The sequence below is a fragment of the Myodes glareolus genome, chromosome 2 (genome assembly GCF_982192425.1).
Source record: "Myodes glareolus chromosome 2, mMyoGla1.1, whole genome shotgun sequence".
NCBI classification, from domain to species: domain Eukaryota; kingdom Metazoa; phylum Chordata; class Mammalia; order Rodentia; family Cricetidae; genus Myodes; species Myodes glareolus.
Genome location: NC_142027.1, coordinates 52,547,322 through 52,574,262, shown reverse-complemented (window position 1 = coordinate 52,574,262; position 26,941 = coordinate 52,547,322).

The following is a 26,941-nucleotide window of genomic DNA, read 5'->3' as shown; positions in this document are numbered from 1 at the left end:
TTTTGACCTTGTAGGTCAATCTTCTCCCCCGTTTTTATTTTCTTAGAATCATCGGGGGGTCCTTTTCCCTTATTTCCTTTTCTCGCGTGTGCGTCTAACCTCCCATTGCATTCAGTTTCTGATATGCTATCCTGAACTTCCTTCGCTTTTGCAGGAATTTCCGCCTGGCAGGATTCATCTTTTAAGCAATTTCTGGTGAAAAATAAGAGAACTGCTAAAATAAGTACCAAGGCCTCTACAAAACCTTCCCAATGCGGAAACAAATCAAGCCCAAAACCGAAAAATCCAGGAATAATCTTACCTCTCTGAGCATGCAGACCTGCAGTTCTGAATCCTCCCTAAATCCAAGGGGTCCCCATTGGTGCGAACCGTGGTCAGGGTCCCTCGGCGTCCCGGGTTTCGGCATCAGATGCCCCACGCTACAGTCTCGCCAGCAAGAACCATGCGGAACACTAGGATCCTTCTGCAGAGAAGCTTTAATGCGTCTTGAGAGAGAGAACATAAGCTAACATGGCGGGGACCCAGAATGAGGGGAATCCAGCCCTTATATATGAAACAGTCCTTGCTTCGGACGTGTCACCCTTGGATTGGTCCGCTGTCTATTATCCCAGAAGATGCCTCGGGAGTAGGCGGGAACGCAGTAGTGGAAAGTTACCAAGCACGTGTGCGTTACCTAGTTTACCTGGCGGTGGAACCGGATGCCAGCGCCATCTTGTAATGGAGTATGTGGTTACGGTCCTCTACACATGGACTCACAGAGACTGAGGCAGCATGCACAGAGACTGCTTAGGTCTATACCAGGTCCTTTGCATATATATTATGGTTTCCAGCTTAGTGTTTTCATTGTATTCCTGAGTGTGAATTTTTTTGGTGGTGAGAGTATTTTGGTCTCTGATTCTTATATCTTCTCTTGATCTCTTTTCCTTCTGTTGGTTTGTCTTGTACAAACGATAGCAATTGTTTTACTTTATTACATCTTTGTAAGCAGAAATTTCTGTCCCACCAGCAACTCCCAAATAGCTGGCAGCTGCTTCCTAAATTACCAGGAGGCTTATATTAATTATAAATGCTTGACTGGTAACTCAGACTTATTACTAACTATCTCTTATATTTTAATTAGCCCATAATACTTATCTATGTTTAGCCACGTGGCACATGGTTTGGTACCTTTTCTCAATCTGGCATTCTTGCCTCTGGTTGGTGGCTCCTGACTCAGCTCTTCTTCTTCCCATCATTCTTAGTTTGGTTGCCTGGCCTATACTTCCTGCCTGGCTACTGTCCAATCAGCATTTTATTAAATCAATTTGAGTGGCAAATCTTTCCAGTGTACAAGAGGATTATTCCACAACATTACCTTGAAGAAAGTGAATGAATAAGTGAAAGCCTAGGCACTAGGTAACAGTACCTACTTGCTGGGAGAGGAAGTAACACTGGGTATATCCATTACTCTAGTACAGTCTTCATGGTCAAGAGTAGCTGGCAAGCCTATAATGGACTCCACACTTTTTGTATGCTTTTATTGGATATTTGTTTTGTGGGAGATGTTGGGTTTTTTTTGTTTGCTTTGGTGGTTTTATGTTGTATAGGGTTTTATTTGTTTTTTGAGAAAGAACTTAAAGTTGGGTGGATAGGAAAGAAGAGGGAATCTGGAAGGACTTGGAGGAGGAAGGGGAAGAAAAGAATTAAAATATATTTAAATTTAAAGTGTTTAAAGCAAATATATATATATATATATATATATATATATATAATGAAAATTATTACAAAACAGGGAAAATAAATCTGGGTTCTGGCCATAAAAACACATTTTATTCTATGAAAATTCACAAACACAAATTCACAAAAGCACATTTTATTCTATGAAAATTCAAATTGTATACTTGTGACATATAAACCTTATAAATGACACTTTTAACTTAAAAAGTCTTTAAAATGATACACTATGGTGGAAACTTTCATTACAGACAAAAGCGAATTCCGTTTACTACAATAGTTTGAAAGTATTAATTCCTGGGGCTGGAGTGATTGTGCAGCCGACATTGTACTCTTCACTCTTATAGAGGACCCGGGTTGATTGCCAGCACTCTCATGAAGGCTCACAACCATGTGTAACTCCCAGGAGATGCTGCCTCTGACACTGTCTTGTGGCTTCTGAATGCCTTTGATTCTTTCCTTTTGGGAGAGTGTCTACTTGTAACTCTTTTGAAAAGTTTATAATTTTCTTATTGATTCTGTTAATTTGGTCTTAATTTTATTTTGGGTCTATAACACAGCTTATGTGCATCCTGCTTAGCATTCCAGAAATTCTCTGGTCTTCCAAGTATGTGTATTTAGTGTTTCTACCTTCTAATATTCAATATTTTGTTATGGTATCATCTGTTTTTCTTATGACAGAACAATATTAGAACTATAGGACTCCTATAATACATTAGGACTTGTATACTCCTCTGTGAGGGTAATAGTACTTTCAACTTAAGCTGCTACATTCGACCAAAGAAAGGGAACTTGAGAAAATATGAATGAGGTGAAGGATAAATTTGATAAATAAAAGGCTATATCTTCCCTAGACTAATATGATGGCTGTTCTTGGTTGTCAACTTAATTACATCTGAAACTAAAACCCCAAAATGAAAGGTACACCTGTGAGGAACTGTGGTGGCTTGAATAGGTATGGCTCCATGTGTTTGAATGTTCGTTCCATAGGAAGTGGCACCATTAGGAAATGAGGCTTTGCTTTAGTAAGTGTGCCTTATTAAAAGAAGTATGTCACTGTAGGGGCAGACTTTGAGGTTTTAAATGCTCAATTTACAGCCAATTTGGTATCTAGTCTTACTCTTTTTCCTGCAGATCAAGATATAGAAATCTTAGCTCAATCTCCAGCAACATATTTGCTTGCACACTGCCATACTTTCTACCATAATGATAAAGTTCTAGACTTCTGAAACTATAAGCCAACCCCAATTAAACATTTTCCTTGATAAGAGTTGCTGCAGTCAACCTTATTCAAATGAACAATTCTCAACTTCTTTTAGGAAAAAAAAATCCAGGACAGCTAAAATAATCCTGTATATATAACTTTCAGAGGTAGTTTTAGGCTCTATTATTGAGCTACAATAATAAAACCCACGTGGTATTGGCATAAAAACAGACAGGTGGATGAATGAAATCGAATCAAAGGCCCAGATGTAAACCCATATGCCTATGGATACCAATTTTCAACAAGGAAGCCAAAATTATACAATGGAAAAAAAGGAAGCACCTTCAACAAATGGTGCTGGTATAACAGGATGTAGGCATGTAAGAGAATGCAAATCAATCCTTATTTACTGCCCTGCATAAAACTCGAGTACAAGTGGATGAAAAACCTCAACATTAATCCAGATACACTGAACTTATAGAAGAGAAACTGAGAAGTAATCTCAAATGAATTGGCACAGGAGACAACTTTCTGAACAGAACACCAATAGCACAGGCACTAAGATCTACAATTAATAAATGGGAGTTCATGAAATGGAAACGCATAAAGACACCATCAATAGGACAAAATGGCAGCCCACAGAATGGAAAAAGATCTTCACCAACTTCACATCTGACAGAGGACTGATTTCTACAATATATAAAGAACTTAAGAAACTAGATATCAACAAACTTAATGATCTAACAAAAATGGGGTACAAATCTAAACAGAGAATTCTCAGTAGAAGAATGTTGAATGGCTAAGAAACATTTAAGATGTTCAACATTTTTAGTCTCATCAGGGAAATGCAAATCAAAATAACTTTGAGATTTCATCTTACATTTGTCAAAATGGCTAAGATCAAAAACACAAGAAACAAATCATGCTGGAGAGAATGTTGAGCAAGTAAAACACTCCTCCCTTGCTGTTGATAGTACAAACTTGTACAGCCACTTTGGAAAACAGTGTAGTAGCTTCTGAGAAAACTGGGAATCAACCTACCACAAGACCAAGTTGTACCACTGTTGGGCATATACCCAAAGGAAGTTCAATCATATCACAAGAAAACTTGCTCAGCTCTGTTCAAAACAGCTTTATTTGTAATAAATAGCCTCTGGAAACAACCTAGATGCCCCCTCAACTGAGGAATGGATAAGGAAAATGTGGTACATTTACACAATGGAGTATTACTCAGTGGTAAAAACATAATGACAATGAAATTTGTAAGCAAATGGATAGAACTAGAAAAGATTATCCTAAGTGAGGTAACCCAGGCTCAGAAAGACAAACATAGTACGTACTCACTCGATAGTGGATATTAACTATAAAATAAAGAATAACTCTGCTATAATCCACAGGTCCTGAGAGACTCAGTAATACTAGGTAACAAGGAGGGTTCATGGGGCAGAAATCCCGATCTCCCTGGAAAGGGTGTGTGTGTGTGTGTGTGTGTGTGTGAAGAAGTCAATGGGAAAGAGCCCAGCCTAGACTCCTTGCAGTAGCAAATAAGTAGCTTGAACTGGCCATCCCCTTTGACCAGACTGGTGCCTGGCACAAATGTGATCAGAAAAGTGACATCCACCAACTGATGGAAGCAGATGCAGAGACCCATAGCCAAACATGAGGTGGAGGTTCAGAATCCTATGGAGCAGCAGGATGAAAAAGGAGTGTAGGACCCCAATGGGGTCAAGGGCAAAATGAGAAGGTTCACACAATCAACTAACTGGGGCTCATAGGGATTCACAGAGACTGAACAGAAAATAGGGAGCCTCGGTGAGACTGACCTAGGCACTCTGCATATATGTTACAGTTGTGTAGGTTGGTCATTTTGTGAGACTCCCACCAGCAAAAACAGGAACTATTTCTGACTCTCTTACTGGCTTTTGGTACCCTACTCCTCATACTGGGTCTCCTTGCCCAGCATTAGTACATGTGGAGGTGCTTAGTGTTATGATTGTTAGGCACTTTAAGAGACAAGCCACGCCCACTCTCTGCGCTCCCCTCCCCCTCCTCTTGCCATTTTGATTCTCTCTCTGTTCCCTTTGGCCCCGTACACTCCCCTTCTTCCCCTTTCTTCTTCCCTCCCCCTCTCTCTGTCCTCTCCTTTGTCTTCTCTTTCTCTCTCTCCTCTCTTCCCCCACTTCTCCCCTCTTTTCTTCCCATTCCATAATTCAACTAATAAATATTCAATTCTGTTCTGTACGATGTGTCTGTGCCTCCTACCTGCCGCCTGCCCACAAGCCACTCCTTGCTGGGAACTTGGGACCAGCCTGCTGCCCTGCCCAGGGCTGGTTGCTCTCTCAGTCAGGGAACCTCACTCTCGCCAGGACCAACCCAGTGCTGCATAGCCACCTCTGTCTGGGACTGGAGGCTCCCAGGGCCCGCTGCCTGCCACCACATGGCCCATTACCACCATTTGGGGACTTACAGCATTTCTGCTGCTTACTGCCGCAGGGGATCTTGCAGCATTTTAAAAAAACATTCATAACACTTAGTCTTGTTGAAACTTGATATGCCATGTTTTGTTGATATTCATGGGATACCTGCCCTTTCCTGGATGGAAACAGATTAGGAGTGGATTTGGAGGTGAGAGGTAGGGGCTGGGGGAGAGGGTCTGAGATGGGAGGATGGGAGGGAGGCTGCAGCTGGGATGCAAAATAAATAGATGAACTGAAAAATATGAAAACAAAAATAAAACTACAACAGAAAAGAGTTGTTGCAGTCACGATGTCCCTTCAATGCAATAAAAACCCTAACACAAAGACATTTTTCTTGGTTTTAAGTGGGTGGTTTCATTTCCAGACTGGACCTTTGAAGTGAAAACACACATACCTCTGATTCAGATCTTGAGGCAGGAAGATGGACCTTGAATCTGTACAATACCTTCAGCCTGAAGTCTATATAAGTACATAGAAGAAGTAAGTTTTTACTCTTTGCCCGCAAGTCCTTGTATTGCTACCATATCTATTCCTTTACTGAAATTAGAGTCTAATTCTTCAGGATTACTGCATATACTCAAGACCATCTGAGAAATCTAGCACTGTGAACTGAGCAGGGACTGGATTCTTGGACTTTCTGTTCACAGACAATCATTGTTGGACTAGCTGTTTGCTGAATTGCAGACTGTATTTACAATATATATACTTCTTTAATTGTGTTTATCACCTGTTTTAGTCAGAGTTCTCTAGAATAACAACTTTTAGAATATGTCTCTCTCTCCCTAACACACACACACACACACACACACACACACATTAAGGGAATTTATTAGAACAATTTACAGACTTTGGTGCAGCTAATCCAACAATAGCTAGAAAGGTGGTCTTAAATACTGTGACATGAGTGAATGAGCAAGGTTTTTATTAACTTTACATAAATAACTGTGTTGGGCGTTGTAACTTAGAAAAGGAGTCAGATTAAAACATGTAATTTGAAAGTTTTCTGGAGCTTTCACTGTGTTATACTTCATTCCCTTTCACTATAGATCTTAAATAGTTTTTAAAGGTCTGCAAATCAAAATCTAATACTGGTATTTGTAGCAAATACATAAGGTGGTGTGCATAGTATTCTATATTGTTCATATGGCAACAGAAGCCACTTGATTCTACTTAATAACAATTGCAGTTGCGTTTTACATTCAGTAACTGAGGAAAGCAGATGCAGTGATCCACAGCCAAACACTGGGCTGAGCTCCTGGAGTTCAGTTGAAGAGAGGGAGGAGGGATCATATGAGCAAAGAAGGGTTAAGGTCATGATGGGGAAAATCACAGAGGCAGCTGATCCCAGCTAGTGGAAGCTCACTGACTCTGTACTGACAGCTGGGGAGCCTGCAGCATAGAACCAAACTAAGTAAGCCCTCTGAATGTGGGTGACAATTATGTGCCTTTGATCTGTTTCGGGGGTGCAGACAGTGCGACCAGGACTTATCGAGGGTACATGAACTAGTTTTTTGCATCCATTCCCTATGGTAGGATACCTTGCTCAGTCTTGATATGGAAGGGGAGGGGACTTGGTCCTGCCTCTACTTGGTATGCCAGACTTTGTTGACTCCCCAAGGGAGGCCTTACCCCCTCTGAGGAGTGTTTGAATAGGTGAGAAGAGGGGTGCTGGGGGGTGGGAGAAGCTGAGGGAGAGAGAACTGGAGTTGGTATGTAAAATAAAAAATTTAAATAAAACAAAAACAAAACAAAATAAAAGACAACACCAAAAACTTTGGAAAACTTGAGCCCACCAGAAAAGGCATGAGTCACAAACAGGTTCATAAAAGACAAAACCTTACACAGTAGTATATAGCAGCTGATTAAATTTCTGATGAGGAAGGATTAGTAAATTTTTTTTAGGGTCACTTTTTTTTTTAAAAAAAAGAAAAGCAAAGGCAGATTTATTTAGTGAGGCCACACTGGGTGGAAGACACATAAGGACCACCGCTGGTTCCCTGCACACGTGTGCATCCTTTTCTAGGGTTAGTTTTGCTTGGATGCTGACTTTATCCATCCCTTCATCTACTCCAGACATCAGGAAGAAGCTGTAAGAGGAGGCATTCCAGTTTAACTTTTAAATTTTGGAGTTTTGAGGTTTTCAAGAACAGAAGTAAAACAGAGACAATCCCTAAGGCCCAGAAGAAATTAGCAAAGCAAAGGGACAATCCCGAGTGACAGCCTTAGACACCAGGACAGTTCTTTCCCCCTGGCACATAAGTGCCTGCTACCCCAGAGAAACTCCACAGAGAACAAGATCCAATGGGCGATGCTTCCCGTAGTTGTAGACACCTTGGTCACTGCTCTCAGTGGAGTTGCAAAATGCAAGTCTATGCTCCAAGGGTGCTGGACCATCGGCTCCAATAACGCTTACCCTTAAAGACTGGAGCTGCCATACATTCACTGATGATGTCACTCAAATGACTCCAGATAACCGAGGAGGTACCTTGGGAAACTCTTGACATGTGAGAAAATTATTTTCAATATTGGGGGTTTGTTCTCTTCCCTTTCACATCCCAGCATTCCTTACTGACTATACTTGTATAGTAACAGGTGTGGTAAATTCTTTCAAAAGTCAAAGGAGTTGTGTTAGTCCCAGATTCAGAACTGCCCTCACCTGAAAATTAGGGTACGTTCCTGGACCCACAACTTACTTGCCCATCTACTCTGTAACACATGAATAACTAGGGCACTTATAATCTATAGTAGCTATGGTAGCTATGGTAGCTATAGCGATATGGTAGATGAAACTACAAAATGACTTGACTATCTCTTTTCCATAATTAAATATAAACCCATAAATACAGAAGCAGATAAAGAATGGACCACCCAGTGAGTCAGACTAACCAAAATGCTCAAGAGGAAGGTTCTGTTGTCCTAAGTGAAGAGGGAAAAACTATTAAGAGGATTTATGACTCACGGTACCTCAAAAATACAGGCATTGAAGGTTCTAGGTAATTGTGCCTTTGCCACAAAGGATTGTGATCTAAAAGTCAGAAAGGCCCTATCTGCCCTGTCATGGATGTGAACCTTTCCTTCATCCAGTACAAAGGATGTATACATTCTGAGAAAGTAACTGACAATTGCATTTTAATTAAATGCTACCCCTGTCAAGGGTGTGAATATCTCCTGATGTTTGCTGATAATCTTCTCAGAATGGAAAGAATGCTACCTCTTAGGCTAGATAGGGGCCTATCCTGTCAGGCTACAGAGCTCAGGAATTTAGCCTCTAGAATAAAACTTTCTTCTGTAGCCAGGCCCTCAAGTGTATCCTAAGATTTAGGCCACTTAAACCTACCAACTATTAAAAGACTTAGAAATTCTCTTCAAACAAGGGGAAAAAACACATATATTAACTTCATTGGTTTTGTTTTGTTTTTTAAGACAATGTTTCTCTGTAGAACTCTGGCTGCTCTGGAACTTGCTCTGTAGACCATGCTGGCCCAAAGCTTAGATATCTATCTGAGTGCTGGGATTAAAGGCATGCACCACACCGAACTGTGCAAATTAACTTTTTAATGTGAAGAAGTTCAATTTATGAGCCTATGTGTAGGGAGCAGAGACAGCAGAGTGGGTGAAGTCCTGAGTGACTATGTATTGTTGACATGCCCCAAACCATGGCAAGGTCTCTAGTCCATGGAAGAGGGGCAAGCCCCGTCCCCTTTGTTCTGGGTGAAGGAGTCAAAATTGTTTGTCATTTTGATATTTGTCTATGGCCTCTTTCCCAGTCTGTTTGCCTGGCAGAATGCTTATCTGCCCTCATAGCCTCAAACTATTTTCATACTAATTTATTCCACCATTAGAGTTCCTTCTTAGAACTGCTCTTTTGTGCTTGCCACATTCTCAGGATGGAGCTATCACTGTTTGTCTGTTTTTCCAGTCCGCAGACTCTCATTTCTGAACTAAAGTTAAAATAATGAGGGCTGTTATGTTACCAGACCTGGTGGCCTTGGATATTTGCTTCCAGGTAGCAGAAGTGGTTACCCGCTTATTTCTTAAAGTGAGATGCTGTTTTATTGGTGGTTTCTTTTGCTTTGTTTTTGTTTTGGATTTTTTTTCCTGTGTCTTTTTTTTTTTTTATTAATTTATAAAAGTTTCCACTTCCGCCCCTCCTCCCAATACCCTCCCACTCCCCCCACTCCCTCTCCTCCTCCCTCTCCAGCCCTTAGAACAGTCAGGGTTTCCTGCCCTGTGGGAAATTCAAGTTCCTCTCCCCTCCCTCCAGGTATAGGAAGGTGAGCATCCAAACTGACTAGCATCCCAAAAAGCCAGTACATGCAGAGGAAACAAGTCCCAGTGCCATTATGAAGGGCTTTTCAGACAGTCCCCATGCCAGCCACATACAGAGAATCCGGCCACATTCAGAGAATCCGGTTTGATCACGTGCTAGTTCAGACCCAGTCCAGCTGACCTTGGTGAACTCTCATTAGATCAGTCCCCTTGTACCAGTGGGTGAACGCACTCCTCACGGTCCTGCCTTCCTTGTTCATGTTCTCCCTCCTTTTGCTCCTCATTTGGACCTTGAGGGCTCAGTCCAGTGCTCCAATGTGGGTCTCTGTCTCAATCTCCATCCACTGTCTGGTGAAGGTTCCCTCTGATCCTGCCTTTCTTGCTCGCATTCTCCCTCCTTCTGCTTCTCATTTGGACCTAGGGGGTTAAGTCCAGTGTTCCAATGTGGGTCTCTGTCTCTGTCTCCATCCATCGCCAGATGAAGGTTCTAAGGTGATACGCAAAATATTCATCAGTATGATTATGGGCCAAGGCCAGTTCAGGCACCCTCTCCTCTGCTGTCTAGGGAACAATCTGGGGATCTCTCCTTGGACCTGGGAACCCCTCTAGAATCAAGTCTCTTGCAAACCCTAAAATGGCTCCCTTAGTTTACATATATACTTCCCTGCTCCCTAATCAATGAATAAATGGGACCTCCTGAAACTGAGAAGCTTCTGTAAAGCAAAGGACACTGTCAGTAAGACAAAAAGGCTACCTTCCGACTGGGAGAAGATCTTCACCAACCCCTCATCAGACAAAGGTCTGATCTCCAAAATATACAAAGAACTCAAGAAACTAGACACTAAAACTCTAATTAACCCAATAAAAAAAATGGGGTACTGATCTGAACAGAGAATTCACAACAGATGAACTTCGAATGGCCAGAAGACACTTAAGGACATGTTCAACCTCCTTAGCGATCAGGGAAATGCAAATTAAAACCACTTTGAGATACCATCTTACACTTGTCAGAATAGCTAAACTCAAAAACACCAATGATAGCCTATGCTGGAGAGGATGTGGAGTGAGGGGAACACTCATCCATTGTTGGTAGGAATGCAAACTTGTGCAGCCACTGTGGAAATCAGTGTGGCAGTTTCTCAGGAAACTGGGAGTCAACCTCCCTCAGGACCCAGCAATTCCACTCTTGGGAATATACCCAAGAGATGCCCTATCATACCACAAAAGCATTTGTTCAACTAAATTCATAGCTGCACTATTTGTAATAGCCAAGACCTGGATTTCATTGGGCCTTAATTGTTGAATGAGAAATATAAGGAAGCATTCCTGCTGATAAAATCATTTCTTTTGTTTTCCCCAAATAGAAGACAGCATAGGGCAAAGGAGGTAAAGCGCCTTCATCAGTCTCTCAGCTCCAGTCCTTAGCAACCACTTCATGTTACCCCAAATTCAAGGTGTTCTAAATTCTTATTTCAGCAGTGGTTTCATTAATTGTTGTTTCCCCAAGAGTCTCTGCACACAAGGGCTTATCTCTTCAGTTCAAATAAAGAAAGAAACTTGACAAAAATAGATTGTTAATTTGTTCAAATTTGCAAGACTAAGGTGGAATTTGATTTCCTGGCATGGAGTGTCTATCTTTTACGAAGATTTGTGGCAGAAACTACAGCGAAATGTGGGACGGAGACAAACTGGTCAGTCCTGTTGGCCCAGCCAGGTGTCCAGCTGCCTCCTCTTGGTTTAATCTCTCATCACATACAGCTTGTAGCCAGAGGTGCTCCTTTAGGAGATGACAAAGAAGCAGGGACCAGACCTCTCTTCTCCCATTCTTGGACTTGGGCAAGGACCTTCTCAGAACTGCTGTTTTGCAAACCCTGTCCTACTTGACCTGCATCTGCCTTTTGTTACAATAGAAGCTCTGTGAACAAAGACTACACGGGGAGATCCAATAGTGCTTGTATGTAGTAGGCTAAGATGCTGGGTGAAGATGCTTGGTGAGTTAACTTATCCTCCTGGTTTGAACATTCTGACCCACTTATCTCCAAAACCAAGTTCTAAGGGGATGGTGGTGGCACAGGCCTTTAATCCTAGTCCCGTGGAGGCAGAGACAGGGAGAGCTCTGTGTGTTGAAGACTAACCTGATCTGTATAGTGAAATCCTGTTTCAAAAAAATTCTTTGCAGAAAGTTTAAAGTAACGGCTATATGCATTGCACTTGGGAGAGAGAGGTAGGTAAATCTGTGCAAGATCAAGGGAACAACACTAATAACAACAGCAGCTTATCCCATGCTCACAATGGTCTCACTCTATATTTAATTCACAATGATCAAAATCAGCCTGGTCAACAAAGCAAATTCCAGGCCAGTCAGAATGTTAATGAATGAGTGAAGGCATACTATTTTTAAACTCAGTTTACATTGAGAGATTTGATACACAAAGATAATGAAAGTAACCCCCTGCTTTAGAATACTGATGATCCTAGAGACAGAGTTTGTACTCAAGAAGTCTGGTTTTTGCTGTGCTCCTGACTATAATCATGCCAAAAGCACCAAACCATCTTCTCCGTGACACCAGCTAAAGTTACTTGGCTGGGAGTTCTTGCTCCATAACAGTATGACCATTCTTTAAAACAAGGTCTTTTAGTTTTAGCCATTGAATAATCTTAAGAGATGACCGACTGGAAATTACTGAGGTACAGGCATAACTTCAGAGAGTATGTATATGTTCACATGTATGTATGCATTTCTGTACATGTGTGTGTATGCATATGTGTTTGTGCTTTGTGTGCACTTCTGTGCACGTGGTGTGTGTGTGTGCATCTGTTTGCATGCATGTATACTTCATGCATTCCTGTGTTTATGGGATGCTGGAAGCAGAGATCCTATCAGTCTTTGAAGAGAAACAGCAACCAATTCAGCTCCAAATGTCATCATTTCTGAGCCCCAAGGCATCTGTTAGCAGGTAGCCTCACAGTAGCCCCACTGAAGAACCCTTACTGACAACAGAGAGTCTTGTGTCAGGGGTGACAGTCCTGTGTATGCCTTCCCCTATAAGACACGGATCATATAAGGAGGTTAAAAGTAGCAGGTCTCAAAAAGAGCACCTTGATTCTGGCAGCAATTAGCACCATAGAGAACAAATGCCAGGGAAGCCATGACACTGTTAGAAAATGTCAGCTTCTTTTCCAGCTCTGCATGAAGGCACTTGAGAAAACTTCCCAGCCCAAGCTAAAGACCCGTCATTATCTCTGTGTGGCCAATAATGTGCAAAATGTGGATACATTTTGAGGCCCCTTGAGTTCAGTGAATTTACTGCTACCCGAGAAGGAGATGAAAATCATTCAAAGTGGGAAAGCAACAGAGTATAGAAATAGCATCCAATTCCCCTGTTCCCTTCATACTGTATAACATTAGTAAAGCCAAAAAAAAAAAAAAAAAAAAAAAAACTCTGTATGAATTGGACATACAGTTCCACTGGCCAAAGTAAAATATGTCAAACCCCAAGGAATCAGATTTCTTCTGGCCTGAGCCAGTTTAAATGAGTGTCTCTCAAGTTAATTCCACGTATTGTGAGCTAGAGTAACAAAGCAGCACAAATCCCCTCTCTTAGGTCTTCTGTTGCACAGCACAGCCTCCATTTCCTGTCCTTTCCTACTGCCCGCCTTTTCTTCTGCCTCGTTTCCCACCTTTAGCCATTTCTAGTGTTCCACAGCTGCTCCCTCTGCACACACTAACTAGTCCGACTACATGGAATAATTGATGGGTATACTATATTTCCCTACTGTCCTGACTTCTGACGATTTTCCAGAGCCTCTCTAGAGAAAGGATTCTTTCTTATTTTATATCATTAGAGCTAAGTAGAATATCTTGCTCATATCTACTAAAACAAACAAACAAAACAACAACCAAAAAAAAAGCAAAAAACAAAAACCAAGCTATTGTTTGAAATGAATGTCTAGCCACATGGAGAAGGAGGCTAAAGGTAGTTTTTCTTATGCTTCCCGAAATCTAGCTCAGAGTAGAAGTTCTCTTTTCACCCCACCCCACCCTTCAGTTCACCCAAGTTGGCTTCCTCTTTTATTCTCGCAGCTTCATTGAGCTCCAGTGAAACAGTTCTTGAAGGGGGATTAAAGTTTAAATTTCAAATGTTCCCCCAAAGACTCGGGTTATACATGCTTGCTGCCCGGTTTGAGGTGCTGTTTTGATGGCTGTGGATCCTGTAGGAGTAGGGGCCGGGCCATGGGTATAGACCACTAGGAATGGGCTGAAGGTCATAGCCTCCCCTGGTCCTAGTCTAACGTTCTTCTTTATGGCCCACTGCCATGTGAGTAGGCTCCACACACTCCCAGCACTATAAATGGAGCCATGCAGCTATGTCATCACTGTGGTGATGAGCTACAATTATTCTGAAACCATGAGACAGAATAAACTTCTCCTTCTTTAAATTGCTCCTTCCTCCCTCCTCCTGATTCTTTTCTTTCTTCTCACCATGTGTCTGTTTCCCTCCCTCCCTCCATCCCTCCCTCCCTCCCTCCCTCCCTCCCTCCCTTCTCTCTCTCTCTCTCTCTCTCTCTCTCTCTCTCTCTTTCTTTCTTTCTTTATTTTCTTTGAGACAGAGTCTAGTGTAGCTCAGGGAATCTTTCCACTCTGAATAGCGCAGGGTGATCTTCAACTCCTGATCCTCCTGTCTCCACTTTTCAAGTCATGGGATTACTAGGATGTATCACCATGCCTGACTGAGCCATGATATTTCTACATAGCTGTACTAACTGCCAAATGCAACCTTACTCTACTCTCCCTTTACTTTACAAAATAGTGCTATGAACTATTGTTTAATAGCCAGACTAGAATTCAGATATTACTTTCTGGAGAGATTCTTCAAAAGGTTTAAAACAGCAAAACCTAAACATTCCAAATGTCAAAGGCATCAAAATTATTTCCAACTAAGAATATCTTACTAAGCTGGTTTATAGTTGATAAAGTTACTTAGCCTTACTATACCTCTCAAGTTTGCTGTAGTTGGCTGTAAGTCAAATTTTGGTTACTTCTTACAGAGTTGTAAGCATTAAATAAAACACTATGTTAGCAGCAATCTGCACTATGCCTGATTAAGATGGTAATGCCCTCAACACAAGTTGGCTGCTTATATTACCATAATATGTAAACACTTTGCAATTTTCTCCTGGAGCCTTGCTTTCACTGATGATTAAGACATGGCCACTCCTCTTATTTATCAGCTCTATCTAATGCATCAAAGTGTTAGATTTGTAATTATGTGAAATCATTGTGAAAACTAAATCATGATACATAGATTGAACATGCTTAATCTGAATTTTTCCTAAAACCAAAAACATTTCAAGTGCCTACACAGTACCCCTTGGGGAGACTTGCACACTTGACCTCAAGTGGTGGATCACAGACACAGCAGCACACTAAAAATACCTTGCGAATATTGGTGAGATGGCTCAGTGGGCAAAAGCTCTTGCTTCACAAGTCTTTTGACTTGTGTTCTGATCCCTGAGAAGCCATAGTGTAAGAAGTGAATCAAGTCTCAAATGTTGTCCCCTGACCTCCACATATGTGCTGTGAAATGAGTGTTCTTGTAAGCATGCCTGCACACATAGACACATCACATATACATTAGGTAGATATACACACAAATAATGAAAATTTTAAAAATATTGTATAAAATTTAAAAGTACTGTGTAAAATTTCATTTAGCACACACACATAATGTATGTGTGATTTATGCAAAACATAAAACAATTGTGTTTAGACTTGGATCGTGGTTTCAGAATGTGTAAAGAAATTTAAAATTATAATTAGTTAAAATACTTCTGCTCTAAAGCATGGACATTTTGCATTTGAACAGGTTATTTCATGAATGTCAACAGGTTGCACCTGAATCCATGGAAATAGAGTTATTTCATGTGTTCTTAACTGCTGAAATTCTCTATTACAAGGTTTTACTAATTCCTTCCCATCCATCTACTTCTCCTTCTCAGCACGTTATGTGCCTCTTGAGTGACATTTTGTTCAAGGTTTGCCCATTTCTGGATATATATCGCTCATTTGATCGCCCTAAACTCTGTTCTAATACAGAAACACCTGGCACAACACACTACAGAGAAATACACACCGCCTCCTAACTGTATAGGAAAACTATTCTTATATTTTTAGTATAAAATGCAGTAGTGACAAACTTCCTAAGTGATGTTAGGATGTATTCTGTCCTTCAAAATCAAAACCAACCAGGTCCCAGTGTTTGTCAATCATTTGCTTTCTTTCTCTTCATCTTTTGTCCAAGTTAGAAATGTTCCCTGGGGTGTGTTTAGGCTTTGAAACTTGAGGAGGATGAACGGAAACTCATTCAAGTCTGGCTTTATGTATTTGCTTCATGGTTGGCTCCTTGGGTTTTAATATAGTTTTTAATTTTGTTGTTAGCCTGCTATTTCTGGACATGTGTCCTTCTCCAGCTAAGACACACTGAAATACACTTCTCTGCATTCAAGGGAAATAAATACCCCTGAGAAAAACAACCACATGACCCTACCCAAGAGAAAAGCTACTCTCCAGAACTTAAGAGTCTTTTGTACTTTGCACTGTCAAAAATGCTTGAAGTCAATCAAAAGCCAGTCATGGGAATGTCTTGAACCTTGTTCAAAAGCAGTTTTAAGAAAGTTTTGGATTAAGGTAAACTCTGAGGTCTTAACACTATATATAAATGAGGGAAATGCTTTTCTCATCTGACCTGGAGCAGGAGACCAACTCTACCAGACCACAGAAGAATTATAACAGTGTTCTAACCTTTTCTAGAATTTTGTGGTATTTGAGAAGCATGGCCAGAGCAGTTGGGTTTTGGCACACCTCTGCAACTAGACTGGAAAGCGATGGCCTCTCCCAGAAAAACTGAACTCAACTTTGTTGAGTTCCAAATTTATTTATTTTAGTTAAAAAAAAAGAAAAAGAAAGAACAAGTGAAGACTAGTACTTCAAAATTGCACGTGGTGTCCACGAAATGTTGTAATGTTTGTGAGTGGTAGCTTTCTAATTTCTTGACTAACATGAATCAGAAAGAAAAATCTCCCAACGGTGTTACCTCTGCTTCAGAAATATGAGCCTGGAGAAAGAACCTTCAGGGCAGTTGTGACATCCTACTTAAGTCATCGGGAGCATGACTGTCATCATGGAAAAGGTCTCAACATTCACTCTTGAAAGTCACATGGGGTGATGTTCAGTGTTATGTCTGCTTGACAGGACATAGAATTACTGGAAGATGGGCTTGGAAGAGCTGTTTTCTATAGGTTAGTTGATGTGGAAAAACCCATCTTAACAGAAGTTAAGACCATTCCCTGGGCAGGGATCCAGGACTGTGTAAGAAGTACAAAGTGAAGAGCTTGCTCTGCTTCTTGAGCCAACACGTCCACCTTCCTCTAGCACTTATGTCTGTGACGTGCCCCCCTTCCTCACACACCACAATGGACTGTATCTTGAACTGTGAGCCCTTCACCCCTTCTGGCTTTGTCAGAGTACTCTATCTCAGGGACAGGAAATTCTGCTGAACTGCAAACCATGCCAGGAAAGTCAGCTTTGCATAAGTGGGTTTTTAAACTTTTCTTGTTTCTTTTGTTTCTTGACACAGAAAAATGTCAACTGAAACTGGTTTGTTATTAACTCATGAAGAGGTCCCTGTATGGATACCAGATTTCTTTATTTCACATCACCAGATTCTACTGTGATACAGTTAATGTTTTCCTACTGACTTCCTAAGAATTGTAACTCTTAACTTTTGCAATGAACATTAAAATATCCTAGAAAATGAAAAACAGAAATGTCCATTTGTGAGAAAGAAAGCTTATAGGTTTTCTTAAACAGCATCAACCTTTATGTATTTTATGAACAATAAGCATGTAGTGCTGTTCCCCCTTATTCATATATTCAAACATCCCCAACTTATTATAAAAGAATGATATTTAACTTATTTCATCTTTTGCATCCCTTGTGACGACTCACCTCGCTCCTGCTTTCGGTGATGTTTCCAGTATAATAAGATTGAGATCAAGACCAGAAGAATCACCAGGGAAACAATGCTTAGCAACAGTGGAACTAAAATCCTGCAGGGGGTGAGGGGAAAACGGGAAAAGGAACAGAAAAGGAGGCCACAGAGCAAAAAGTGAAAAAAGCCACAAATTCACAAGTATGATCACTTTTAAAAACAACTGAACTCACACCTAAAATTGTCCTGAAATACAGACCTAGTTATGTTTGTAGTCATAGCCTCATAGAATTTGTGAAACATTTAGATATTAGTGATAGCCAGCATATTTCATGCAGTTACATATAATAAGATCTTTGTCAATGCCACCTAATATAGTCTTAAAAACATTCCCGGGGTTAAATGTTATTAATATATAACAGACTTCAAAATGAAACCACTCCTAATGTGAAAGACTAACTGAGCATAATACCAGGGTAGAAAATGTAAGAGCCAAGGCTTAGTCAAATCATTTTGCTTCCAAAACTCATATTCTTTGCTGTAGGTAACACTAAGGTGACAGGTTCATTAAAGAAAAATTTAAAAATATTAGGAGATATAAAGGGGAAATTATGAATCCCATGATGCCAATCATTGGAAGGAATTCCTTCAGTGTTTTATTGCATTTCTTCCATTCTATATCATCATTACTAAATCTTTTTCCAGAAGTGCCCTATGGAGCAAAACACTGGCTCCTTGGTGTTGATAACACAAAGGGAAAGGAAGTATCGAGCACCTTCTTTATAACAGAATTTTCATAACTGAACTCAAAGCCTTTGGGTTTGTCTCGTTTCCTTGGTTTCTAGAGCTGCATACAGTGCTCTTGGCATCATCAGTAAATGTTCAGAGAATAAACAAAGACTGTGCAAACAAGAGCAAACAGTTAATGTAAGTCAAACTCAGAATTCTTGGAAAAGAACTAATTTTCCCATTCAAGCTCTTGTTTCTCAAGACATTGCTCGTGGCCTTGGCTGATCCTGAAGCTTTCTTCATGAGTGTCCAAATGCAGTTCACAAGGCCCTTTACCCAAAAGGTAGCTAAATACCCAAATCTGAACTAGCCTTGAGATTTTAGGGAGCCCAGATCCTGCTGGATGAGCCACTTCCCAGAGGCACTGCACAAGATGACATGGGGAGCTCTTCCAGGCTGTAGTGATTGAAACATGTCCTGCACAGTAGCCATCATTTTAGGATGCTTATCACCGTGTGTCAATTCCAGAGCTAATGCTTCAAAACTACAGAGAAAGAAATACTTATTAAGCTCCCAACTCTGAAACCAAGTCCTCTGTAGTCACTTACACACAATCCTCACTCCTGGCATCCATGAGTCCCAGGAAGAATTTGGAAAGAATCGTCTGAGAGATTAGAAAAACATATGAATGGTAAGCAATTTCTCTTGAAAGACTGATGACCCTTCAGACAGGGCCTTTCTCAGTGAAGATTATCCAAAGATTTCATCACAGACATGGGGTTTCCCAGGAAACCTTCCTAATTCTCCAGAAAGATCTGAGGATTCTTCACCTTTGGTACTTTCATGGTCTACCATGGCTTTCTTACTGGAGTATTGAACACACGCTTTTGTGATTGCCTAGAAAATTGTTCCACATGATGGTTATCAACTACAGATATGTAAATCAATATGCTGTCTTCCCATCTTCTCTTGCGGGCAATTTTACTTTCTGAAACTTCAGTTAGCTGTTGGGCCGTGCAGAATTATGAAAAGAAAAATCCCTGAAAGAAACAATTTACAAATATTAGCTCATGGGCTACTCTGAGTAGTGTGACCACATCCCACATCATCTCATCCTACCCCACAAAGCACATGAATTGCCCAGTGTATCCACACTGTGTTTGCTGCTTCTGCTAGTCATGGAGTTGCTGCCTTGATTTTCAGATCAACTTTTTTTCCCACCACATGCTTATAGTCAAGGTTTTTTTTCTTAAAGGGATTCTAAATATAAATGTTTACTAAAGCAGTTGCTGTAATTCTATTTTCTTTATTTGTGTTTGTTGTTTAACCTTTTACCATGCCTATTAGAGAGTCATCTTAATTATAGGTGTGTGTGTGTGTGTGTGTGTCTGTGTCTGTGTCTGTGTGTGTAAAACATACTGTTCAATACTCTCTGCAGCTTCATGCAGCCGCTTTAGGTCTTAGAATGTCACCTCTTTGGATGGGGAGACTGTAGAAAAACTTGCTTTATTTGCTCCCTCAACTCTTTGTACACTTGCCTCATTCTCTCTCAACTATGTCCTTTACTGAGTAGTTGAAAGTCTCTGAAGACCATGACCCTCTTCCAGGTACATAAATATAGAAGCATCAGTCTTTCTTGCCCACCTTCTCTTACCTTTGTCCAGAGTCCTGTAGTCAAACACAGTGCCCAGGTATAAAACCTGGCAGATCACTTCCTTTCCAACCTGATTTTTGGGGGTCTTGATCTGGAAAATGTTGGTGACAGATGTGGTGCCATTTGAGTGGAAGTGACTCTTGGTACTATTCTCAATTCCTATACCAGTGCGGTTCCAGGCCATGGAGTTGCCACCAGAGACAGACATACCAAAACTTTGCTGGTAAGCCACAGTCACATGGCAATGCACAGAGTAATAGAAATGAATTTATAAATGTTTGTTTTTATTTAAAGGGAGATATGCTATAGATATTTGCATTGGTATGAATCTTGCTTTATTGATACAAATTTAAGGTCTGTTTTGTTATATGTATATTTCTGTTCTTATTAAGGTATTGTGTTTGTGCAGCTCATTTAAAAATGTAACGTGTAATTAAGAAATACAGGTTAGTAGATAGTCATCTATAATAGTCTGGCTTATAGTCATGTTAGTTTGATTTTCTAGATATATAGAGGTATATTTCTGTGACATGAGGGCTGGGCTGGTTGGGGTTTCTGTCCTGCCCAGTCCCCTCAATCGTTAGGTCCCAAAGAAAATCACACAGAGATCTCCATATGTTATAAAACTGATTGGCCCATTTGCTCAGGTTACTTATTAGCGCTTGTAACTTGTATTAACCCATTATTCTTATCTATATTAGCCACATGGCTCAGTACCTTTCTCACTGAGGCAGTTCACATTTTGTTTTTTCAGTGATCTGGGCAGGACTGCTGAGGGAGTGTCCTGCTTCCCAGAATACTCCTGTTCTCATTGCCCCGCCTCTACTTCCTGTCTGGTTGACCCACCAATACTTCCTGCCTGGCCAATCAGCATTTATTTAAAACATGACTGACAGAATACAGACAATTCTCTCTTACCATATTTAAGTTAGATGGATATCCTTCAAATCTTTCAGAGACCTTCAGACTAAGGCATATAAAATGTTTTAAGAGCTTAAGACTTTTTAAGGCAATGAGGCACATCTGCTCCTAGCAGCACCAATCTACTTCAAGAGGATGATTGGCATCAAAGAGGCTCCTCATGGAGTTTGCTAGCCACTTGGGCAAGAAACTTCTCTTGCCTGAACTGCTTGACTGAACTTGCAGGACCCACAAAAAAATCACTGCTGAAGCTGCCTAAAAAAGGTGAGACAGCTCTTTGGGGTTCCTGTTCCATGAAAGAGTCTTCAAGACATTCTTTAGGACACCTAAAAAGTGATTGACAAACTGCCAATATAGGCAGATCTGTCTTTGAAATTTCATGCTCTGTGGAAAAGTCTGCTAGATACTATGGGACTGTAGGCTGAAGGTGGATGCTCCAATGATACAGAAAAAACTTTGGGTGACTGTCCAGGCAGCAAGATGTCTCTGTCAATTCTAAAGTTTTGGATGTTTCTTACTATGCACCTCCTGTTTATTTAAGCAATATTATATCTTTCTTGGATCTTTGATGGAGTTGAATAATAGACAGTTATAATTATAGTTTCCCTTAGTTGTGATAAAAGATAAAGCAGATATAAATATTATAAATGTAATTCTTGCTTGATACCTGTTTTGTAATATGTAATTTTACCGTGTTAAAGTTAAAACCTTTTTATATAAACAGAAAAGGGGAAATGGTGTGGGAAGTCCTTCTGTATATGTATTGCTTTTATGGGTTAACGAATAAAGAAGCTGCCTTGGACTGTAATAGGGCAAGTAGAAATAGGCAAGGAAAAGTAAACTGAATGGTGGTAAAAAAAAAAAAAAGGCAGAGTCAGAGAGATGCCATGTAGCCACCAAAGATGAAAAATACAAGTTGCCAGCTGGAACCTTGCTGGAGGCCATGAACCTTGGGGTAAAATATAAAATAATGGAAGTGGGTCAGTTCTAGATGTAAGAGCTAGCTAGCAATATGCTTAAGCTATTGGCCAAAATATTGCAAATCATATAGCTTTTGATTGATTATTTCGGGAGTCTGGGCAGTCAGGAATGGAACAAGCTGTCTATCCAAACAGTAAGGCTAGGGCAAGTAAACAAAGGGTTAAAGTTCCTTTCCTCCATGTCCTTATATAGGCTTACAATAGAAGGTGTGGCCCAGATTAGAGGTGAGTTTTCCCACATCAAATGAAATGGATTAAAGATGTGTCTTCACAGCTCAAGATCTGGATTAAAGGCGTGTATGTCTTTCCTTGCTCAAATGATCTGAACTGTGTCTTCCCTCTTCAAGATCTAGATTAGAAGTGGATATTAGTATTTTAAATTAAGCAAAATTCCCTCACAGGTGTGTACTCCATTTTTTGGTTTTGGTTAATTCCAGATGTAGTCATGTAGACAACCAAGAATAGCCATCACAACCCCACCCCTTCCCAACTTGGCACATGAACATATCTCATTATATTGTGATCAATTTTCAAATGATAACAATAATTCCCAACACAATATAACCATCCCACATAAAATTAATAATGTATTATATATATAACCAAGACATAATTACACCGAAAATGAAACAATTGTGTCTCATATAACCACAAGTTTATTATAAATTTAAAATAGGTAGTAATGTCCCTTGAGGACATCCATTTATTATCTCCAACATAACATGATAAACATTGATATTCTCTTAAGAGATATAGCATTACATGATAAAGAAACTGAAGAAAGAAAATACAAATGTCTGTACAAATATATCCTCTGCAAAATTTTTACAAGAACACTCATATCAATTATGATCCTTGTTTTTGTAACTGGTCATGTGACCTTAGCTAGCATTTGTAAATCCCTTCCTCCATGACTCATTCTGTATTTTTCCTACCCTGGGCAAGAATTTCAGGAAGTCTTAGGCCTTTTCCTGGAGGAGTTTCCCAAAGTTTCATTCCTAATGAGTCTGTGCCCTCTGTCATTCTGCCTGGATTAGACTCTTAATTTCCCATTGCTTTAATCACAGGATCTTGTAGCAGCAAGAGACATCTAAAAGGACTCCCTACCCTCCAACCATAATCCTTATTGTCTCCATTGTGGAGAGGCAATACAATTTCTCCATGGTAATATGGATCAATCACCCATTATAATACTGTTGTTCCTTCCTTAGTCTGTTGTTTACAGTCATCAGAAGCCCAAAGTGTCTAAGGGTAAGAATGAGGTTCCAGTTTAATGCAATGTTGCTATGTCTCTGGACAGAAGCACTACACCCCATGGAACCAAAACTAGGCCAGAGAACTTAAGGCCACAGAACCAGGAAGGAAAACTAGGGGTGATAGTATGTGGAACTCTATTTTTTCTACCCCATGATTCCTAGACCTGTGGATCCTGGGTACAGTAAAAGCTGTATTATATACTGGATATGGAGTCAAAGCAGAGTTCTTCCTTCTGGAGAACTCTGCCATAGCACTCATGGCTTCTGCCACCTAATTGGCACTGTAACTGTCTTCAAAAGTCCTCCATATTGCTATCAGGACAACTACTTCAAGATGGTGGGGAACAGGGTGAAAGCAGCAGAATCCACAATCATTGGGACCACTGTAGCTCTTCTCTTGATGTGAAATGAGTACCTTGGTTAATAACAAAACCGTGGAATACCATGATGATAGATAAGACGTTCTGCATATTCATGGATGGTGGTTTTGGCAGAAGCATTATGTGCACAGAAGTCAAATCTATAATGAGAATAGGCATCTACACCAGTAAGGTCTCCTGGATCATATGGTTCCAGTAGTAGAGCAGCCCGTACAAGTCTGGGACTGTTGAAGAGACTTCTGTTTAGGCCCAAAAGATAGGACACAAAGATAGTAGCTGTCTGAGTGACTCAGCATATGGTTTATAACAAACCCAAGTAGAAACATGTTGTCTCCAGAATGCAAATAGGGCAACTAGATTTTGTGCTTCTTTCTTGTACATGGAAGGGGCCAGGTGCATTAACGTATCCTTTGCCTTAGAAGGAATATGTCTGCATGTCCCATACTACTGGACCCTTTAGAATTTCACTGAAGTAGAAAGTCCTTGAATTTGGTTGGATTTAATGAAAGAGATATCTTGAAAGAGGGGGCCATTTAGGGTTAGGGAGAAACTTGGTGTCAGAAAATTTCCCAGGAATCCACAAGAATTAGTTCAGTTAAGACTTCTAGAAAAAGTAGACAGGGTGCCTGAACTGGCCTTTTCCAATAATCAGGTTGGAGATTACCCTAATTATCATCAGAGAGTGTTCATCCAGTAATTGATGGAAGCAGGTGATGCAGAGATCCACAGCCAAACACTGGGCGAGCTCCGGGAGTCCAGTTGAAGAGAGGGAGGCAAGCAGGAGCAGTCAAGATCATGATGGGGATACCCACAGAGATAGCTGACCTGAGCTAGTGGGAGTGCATGGGCTCTGGATCCACAGCTGGGGAGCCTGCATGGTACCAACTTAGGTTCTCTGCATGTAGGTGACAGGTGTGTGGCTTGATCTGTTAGTAGGGCCCCAGGCAGTGTGGTACCAGGACCTGTCTCTGGTGCATGAGTTAGTTTTTTGGAATCTATTCCCCATGCTGGGATCCCTAGCCCAGCTTGGATGCACGTTAGTCCTGCCTCAACTTGATAAGTGGTGTTTAGTTGACTTACATTAAAGGCCTGCCCCTTTGTGAATGGAGGAGGAGTAAATGGACCGGAGTAGACAGGAGGTGGGGGAAGGGAAAGGGAGGACAGGAGGGAGGGGAAACTGTGGTTGTTATGTAAAAAAAAAAATGAAAATAATTAAAAAGAAATTTAAAAAAAGGATTAGGCTTTGGCAGCCCTTTACTTAGTTGGGGAGCTCACTACCTACTGAAACTTGCAAAGCCCCCGAGGAAAGGAAAAGGCTCCTGCTGCAAAGACAGGCTGAAGCCCTGCAGGTGCGGTTCTAAGCTTTTCCCCTCCCCCGTCCCATACTCTTTGTGAGACTCTCTTAAAACTTCACATGGGGCACGGAACATCTTCAGGGAGGGTTGTCACAGCTGGGACCCACCCAGAAGCCACAGGCTCAACTGCCAAGCCTTAGCACATACTGGTTGGAGCGCCATTCATTGTCAAACTTGTTCTTCAAGTGCCACCTGGTGGTGATAAGATGTAAGAGGCCACGTCTCGGGGAACAAGGCTTGAGTAGGCAGAGTACCTACCCCTCCTGGGCTTGCAGTTGCATATAGAAACTATCTTTGCTTCCGGCAGAAGGGAAGCAGAGGGTCGGATATGTATGGTAGTGGAATCTGCACACTCTGGAAAACAGAAGGGGAGACCGGATTTGAGGAAGCTTTCTGTTTTATTCTTCTTCAAAAGCTTCTGTCAGTTGAGTAGCACTCCTGTCCCTGGATGATTCTATAGGAGGTTTATTGTAGCAAATCTGCAGTCACACTGCCTACTGAATGCTGGCTCCATTCCTTAGAAATCACTGAAGTATAGCAGAATACACGTGTATGTTTTGTTTTTAATTTTCTCAATTTTTTATGTATATACGGATGTTTTGCCAGCATGTATGTCTGTGTGTCACAAGAGTGCCTGGTACTCAAGGGTGTCCTAGAGACCATTATTCCCTTAGAACTTGTGTTACAGAAGGATGTGATCATCTTTTTGTGGGCTGGGAATCAAACCAAGGTATTCTGGGTATCATCCACTACTTTTAATTCTCAGTATATCTCTCTAACTCTCTAGACCCAGTTTTCTTTTTCTTCTTTGTTTTCTTTCTTCCTTCCTTCCTTCCTTCCTTTCTTTCTTTCTTTCTTTCTTTCTTTCTTCCTTCCTTCCTTCCTTCCTTCCTTCCTTCCTTCCTTCCTTCCTTTCTTTTTGACTATGGGTTTTCTCATAGACAAGTGGCACCTGGAACTGCCGCCCATCTAACTCCCAGGCCATCTGATTCACAGTAAAATTGTCAGGTATTTTAGAGTCTCTAATATAGAAGCACATTTGTATTTTATTCTGTGGGATTCTATAGTGCCCAGTGCTAATGGTTTCTTTGTTCTGAGTTGACCTGTCGTCTAGGACGCTTGAGAGGAAAGCGTGACTGGTCCTGGTGCTTATGAACCCTCCTCCAGTTGCACAGAGATGATGAAGATGGACAGTAGATTTGCCCCTGCTACACAGAGAAGATACCAAAGAGAAGAAACCAAGCGATGTGAATCTCAGTGACAAGACTGAGCACCTGACCAGAAGGGAGAGACTAAACTCTAAAATGATTGGCAGCCTGATTTTCTTACCCACACTATCTGGATAAAGAGTGTATAGACAACATCTTTAGGATGTGAATCCATTGCCTTCTCTGATCGCTGGTTCTCTGAGTCAAACAGGGTTAATTTCTCAACTCCTGGTTGTGCCTATGTTCAAAATAGTTCAGACCTGGGTTTTGGCTGAAGATCTTGAAAACATATTGCTTGTGCTTCTCTGATAGTTCATAGTTGGAATCTACCCTGGGTTCCTTGAGATAGGAAGACCTGCCATGAATGAGGGGGAACCATTCCATGGTCTAGGCCCCAAACTCAATAAAATTGAGAAGTGAGATAAGTACCACCATTTACCTCCAATTGCTTCCCGTTTGTAAGTGTCATCTGATCAGAGGCCTATGTTTCTGCTGTCATGCATTCTTTACCATGATGGATTGTACCCTAGAACTGTAAGTTCAAATAACACCTTCCTTCCTTAACTTGCTTTTATTATATACTATGTTACAGCAATGAGAAAGGTAATTTATACAGCCTCCAAATTAAAAAAAAAAAACTTCCACAATTTTCTCCTGTACTTTATTCTAAAAGTAAGGACTTTCCAAAGCACTAATGTTAGCACATTTCTACACACTCTTGACCACATACTATATTGTGCTACATAGCTTGGAAGGGACTAATATTACATAACAGTCTTTACAGAAACAGATCAGTTAGAACAG